Source organism: Hippoglossus stenolepis, chromosome 2, assembly GCF_022539355.2.
Source record: "Hippoglossus stenolepis isolate QCI-W04-F060 chromosome 2, HSTE1.2, whole genome shotgun sequence".
Taxonomy (NCBI): domain Eukaryota; kingdom Metazoa; phylum Chordata; class Actinopteri; order Pleuronectiformes; family Pleuronectidae; genus Hippoglossus; species Hippoglossus stenolepis.
In genome coordinates this window covers 23378609-23384608 of record NC_061484.1, presented here as the reverse complement: position 1 = coordinate 23384608, position 6000 = coordinate 23378609, and positions in this window count along the sequence as shown.

Genomic DNA, 6000 nt, shown 5'->3' with positions numbered 1-6000 from the left:
GGTCATTGTTAAATGGTTGAATATATTATTTCACTACTTCCTTTAGTTGTTGGCCTCATTTGTCTTTACAAATAAAGTAATAATGTTATTTAACATCTTAAAATTTCGGTTACTTCATTTTCTGTGATGTGCCTCAAGGTGTCCCCTCGGATTTTCGTCCCAGAAATATTGTATCTGCCGAGCTTTTTCCCTATAATGCTTCATAGTCACTTTTTCTCTTGGCACATGTAAATTTGAATTGGGTCCAAGTATCAACCTGATTTGCTGCTGTCATGTTCTTTTCCAGTGACTGATGTTGTATCTCCTACAGTCAACTGCATAGGTTTCATCACAGTTTCCATTAATAAAACTAAGATTAATTAATTGTCTGTGCTGACTCACATTGGGCACAAATGAACACACACAGATCTGGAGATATGTTCTGCAGGAGTTCCTTCCTCTACAACTTGAGGAGCATTGCTGTTTATTAAAATGAGATGAAGAGAAGACAAGCAGGACAACAGCAGGTCCCCTCAGACAGAGGATACTTCAAGTATTGTACTAAATCCACACAAACAGCCACATCCCATCAAATATGCTGATCCACTGGAGGCTGTTCCTGATGAGAGTAATGTGGCAGACTGCCTAGAACAAGAGGCCTAGGTCATGCCAACAGACAGTACCAGCCATCAGTGACATTACTGATGCTCAAAATCCAAGAAACCTAGAGAACTTCTAAGGTATATGAAGAAGACGACTCACTTTTGTGGCTGCTGTGTTAGTTTGACAATGGTTATGTGGTGACAAAGGTGAAGATGGTGACTTATTTCCTATGAAAACTGAGCCTTCAACTACAGGGGCCTGTTGTTTCTTTCAGCTCATTGTTTCATGCAACAATTTGCCAAAAGGTTTTCTGTATTAGTTTAAAAAGTGATTATATTTTGGCCTTGTCCTTTATTGTTTCCATAAGAATTCCAAAATCTGTCATTGTGGGTTCAAGGGAGTGTGGTCCAAAGCCAAAGTCTTTTGTTATCACAGTTGTACCCACAGAGTGTAGTCGATTTGTATGTGTTACTTTTCAATAATGGTTCTGCAGTCAATCTGCAGCACTGCCTCTACTCTATGTGTTAGGGTTACGCTGTGTAACCTTTCTATTTCACACTAGCAGTATGGCCACTAATGGACTCCACACAGCCAATAGAGGCACTGCCTGCCACTCCCATGATATTTCCGACATGACTTGTTCCTTGTGGGTCACAGACAGTCACACTACAAGCCATTACTGTCAGCACAAAATGAGGGAATCAAGCCAGCAAACACCTGGCTGCACTTGTGAAAATTGCATGTGTCCAAGTGTAAACCCAGAAAGACCTCCAAACCATTTCATATGCTAAAGGCTCGGGGCAAGCCCGGGGTGGAAGGAATGACCAGCACTGAACAGCAGACCTGGCCATAGGGCCCAGGGAAAGGAAGCGGATGCGGTGACATCACATAACCTGGTTCACAACATCAAATTCCTCAGAGATCAAACTGCACTAAAGGGCAGAACACAGACCAGGACATTTTGACTGACCTACTCATTTTGCTCAGTCTAGATCACAGCTGCATTGCAACAGATTACATTTGGTTCTTATTTAGCTCTAAACTGTTTTATAAGGACACATTGGGGGGTTGTGTTTGCACTGTTTTTATAGAATACTAATTCAATAAAGAAGTTGACTTTTGTGTGGAATTTAACAGAGTGTGTGTGTGTGTGTGTGTGTGTGTGAGTGTGTGTGTGTGTTGGTGTGTGTGTGTGCGTCCGTATGTTTTTAAATTAGGAAAGTATCAGACCAGTGCGTTTTTTCCAAATACTTCATTTGATCATGAAAATGCAATGTGTTACAAAATTGAATACACGTTTGGGAAACTGTTCATCTCTGTCCCCCCCGCCGCATATGAGCCGATCCACTCAGTGCTGACTGCGCGGAAGTTAGAAGTTAAAGTTTAAAATCGTCTTTTTCTCTTTTTGAAGCTTTAAACAAGTGAGTTGTAACGTGTTAATTCGGGAGCTGGCAGGTGGATTGTTTTACTTTAAGACAGAGCAATGAGCTATAGTTACGAATGCTACTGGCTAGCTTTAGATTAAACAGAAGTGAAGCCAAATCAATCTGATCGACCCCTGGTGGCTTGTTGCACTAGAGAACATTAACCCTGCCAACTCCATGTTACTGGATGGGACATGGACCAAACATGTCAAAATCATTTTTCGTAAAGATGGTTTCGGTCAGTTCAGATAGCTCTTATCACACTTATGTATATTCAATAGATGCTATGATTGATGACTGGGACTGTGTTGTGATTGGTTGTGTATCGGCATGACCTTGATACACACCAATCACTGCTACAATGATGTCAAAAGCAAAAGATGGCGACATTCGTGTTGGGGTGGTACGAAGTATGTATCGTCCGTCTGTGTTTACACTCTACATGCTTATGCTAGACAATGAGCACATTTCACAATCTGTTGAACTATTTCTATGAACTTAAGGAACATCCCACTCTTTTTTTTTGTGTTTTGGACAATTATTATCCTTTACAAAACCATCAGTCACATTATATGAAATAAAACATGATACAAACAACCGTGCACAAGCCTCATGAAGCACTTCAAAGCGTAATTCATTGTTGCTCCCGTTCGTACTTTGCCTCAGTGCACAACCTCGCCTGTCTATGCCGTGCCATGTTCATATTCATTCATAATGGTGCTCACGTCCACAGGCACACAGTCACCGGGGAGATGATTGCTTCTGTTCCACAGTAGGCTGCACAGCGGGGTTCGGAGTTGTGTGTCTGATGCTCAGTCTGCCCCGGGCGTGAAATTGTTATTATTATTCATACAAACTTAAGTTCTTTTTTTAACGGTTTCCCTCCCTTCAATGAAACACGCACACGAAGAAATGTGCAAATACATGCATGCATTTTCTTTCTTTCTTTGTTGTAGAAATGATCAGAGCCTGGATTTTTTTTAACTGCATCTGAATCAGGAAACACATTAAGGCACATCAAGGCACATTTGTTATTCTATATTCCACTTATGTCATAATGCATCACTGTACGTACTCCATACATGGAGGAAATGCATAAACCATAACACACACGTTGGAAATTCCACATGAGGGCAGACCTGGGAATCATCTGCACCCCTCCAGTGCCTCCAGTCATAAAAGCACCTCTGCTGCCTCTGAGTGCTCTGCGTTCGACGGAGCTTCACACCCTGCACCTTGACTCATGAAATTAGTGCCTGCAGTGTCGCACACAAAAAGCAGGTCATGCCAGATGGTATAATTTAATAAGATAACGGAGCCCATAACACTCTTGCACATTCTTTTCCTATTTTGGAAGAACAAATCGATGGCTATAAGTTTTTGGTTTATTAAAACTGTGACATATGCCAGGAGGTGATTATATTCAATTAAATATGATTCATTTTATTGATTCTGGTTCTACCAGGGTAAAATGATCTAAATATGGCATAAACATAGTGTTATATATATGTTTTAACAATGCTGCAATGAAAATCCTCAAAATCCAAACTGATAAGTCATTTGGAAGAAATCTGGGCCTGAAGTTCGAGCTGTACGAACTTTAGTGGACGTATAATTCCAGAAACTGTCTGAAAGGCTGCAGTATTGCTTTGGGAATTCCATATAAGGAGAAGTGCACCACTTATTTTGGACAGACAAGATATTTTTTCACATTAAAGGGTTCAGCGCTCATCTGTTAAATAAGCCCCTAAATCCGCAGTAATGCAAATAATCCTCTAAATGTGAACCAGGATGGGATTGATAATCTTGTCATTTCTTGCATTCCTGTGATAATACATTAAAGACCCTCTCAAGGCTCTTTGAGGGAAATAGCTGGAAATGAAGCAGTAGTAAAGGTTCGATAATTCAAAGTTATATCTGTCTGGAAATGTAACTTCAGTGTAAGATCACGTTTTAATATCAATCATGTTAGAATAAGATACTTACTTTTTACTGCCCTTTCTTTTATATTTCTGATTTGGTAACTTTTTCCCAGAACTGGTGGTTTGGTTGTTGACAGGTTGTTATTTTTAATAGACATAGTTTCTTAGCAACTAATAACCTAATTCCACAAAAAACAACATGCAGTATTTATCTGAGGTTTTTACGTTCCCTTGTGCTTCTCGTGCATCACCATAAAGTCACGATTTTTACTTTTCACGTCGACGAAGCATCGAATGGCTCTTTGCAGCCAAGATTTCAGGTCTTTTCATTTCAAACAAAGCATCTCAGACGTCCTCTGAGACTGTACACATATCTAAATATAGCTCTTACCATTAAACTGTTGGAAGATTAAAGTTGATCAGAGACAGATTGTATTTGAATCCACTTCTTGTTGTCACATCTTTAATGGAGACACGTCTTGTAATAAATGAGCGCATGGATCTGTGCTGCAGTTTATTACGACCCATAGTTATGTTTTATTGTTGGGGGACCTCGAGCAACCGTTATAATTATGACATGAATAAAGAAGGAAGTCACGTGATGCAGTGGGAAGAGTGACGAGGTCGGCCTTACGAGGAGGTGTGGGGGGGTTGAATCTGTCAATTTGCAGCAGATCAACATAATTGAAGAAATATGTCTGCAGAAGCTGTAATTAAGAGCTGTACTTAACAACATAACGTTTTCTATCCCCTTGTCAAACACACGTTGCCTTAGTGATGAATATTCTGAGATGATGAATCACTGGGATATTGGTTGTTGACCTGTTACCGCTGTCGTCTCTGTTGCTAAAGACAAATTGCTGTTGAAGTAATTTTAAAAGATGCTGCTTGCTCCTGGCAGGACCCAGCTATTTTCAACAGGACAAAGCAACGCCCACAAAAATTCTGTGTTCTGTCAATCTTCATTTTTAAGCTAATTTCTCAGTTGGCTACACTCAAATCTCCATCTGTTAATGTTTAGAGACAACCACAACAGATTTGAACAACAACATACGCTGTTGTTGAAATTACCAGTTTATCTAAAAACTGTTATTAACAACAAATATAATCCAGTCGATCACTCAAATGTCAAACAATTCTAACTCTTCATTTAAACCCGTTGGGATTTGAATAGAAATTGTATGAAACACCAATCTGTAAAATAACTGACATTCATGATGAGCTCCTTCAAGCAGACTAGAAAGAAGTATAATAAGAACAGCACCTGTGGTATCAGCTGCCGTCTATTTGCACGACCACAACAGCATCAACCTATTTTTGTTAAGCTTGGGGGGGGGCGGACTCTGGGCAATTAGTTTCATGTGTCATAGACCATCTGTGAGACATAGTCAAGCTCTGTTGTGTTCGTTGAAGTTACGTTAAGATATGGTTCTTCCTTATAAAAACAAGCTATTCTAAATACACATATGATATCTCCACACCCGGCATTTTGTAGGGAGTTTAATTTTGTTGGGAATATTTCATAGGAACAGATGGAGGATGTGAACGGACACTGGACAGATGGATCATGATGCAGAGGAAGTTTTCATGCCATATTTCACAGTGATGGTTTCTTTGTTTGTCGGTAAAGTAAATATAAAATTAAATAAATACTGTTTCTTGAAATTCATAGAACAATTTAGGGTCTTTCAGGCTTTGAACATCAAAGACAAAATTCAATCAACTCCTCTGTATTTGCTCGGCAAAATTTTGCATATATACAAATACAATATATTTAGTTTTGAATGTAGTTTTTACTTTTTCCACATTTACCATCTACCCTGTGCTGTGCTGCTGCTCCTGCAAAGAGTCAAACTTGGGAAGTTGAAGTCAAATGTCAAAATGGAAAAGCAATTTTAAACTGTCAACATAATATCTTTCACCCTTGGGTAACACATCTTCAGATACCCGGTGTCAGCGATGTGGGCGGCAGGAGCCTGAACGAAAAAATACAGCGTGAAAGCCAGAGATCTCCTCATGCGGACAGGTAGTTTTGAATCATTTTGATTGAGGCAGATTATTTTCGGGATAAG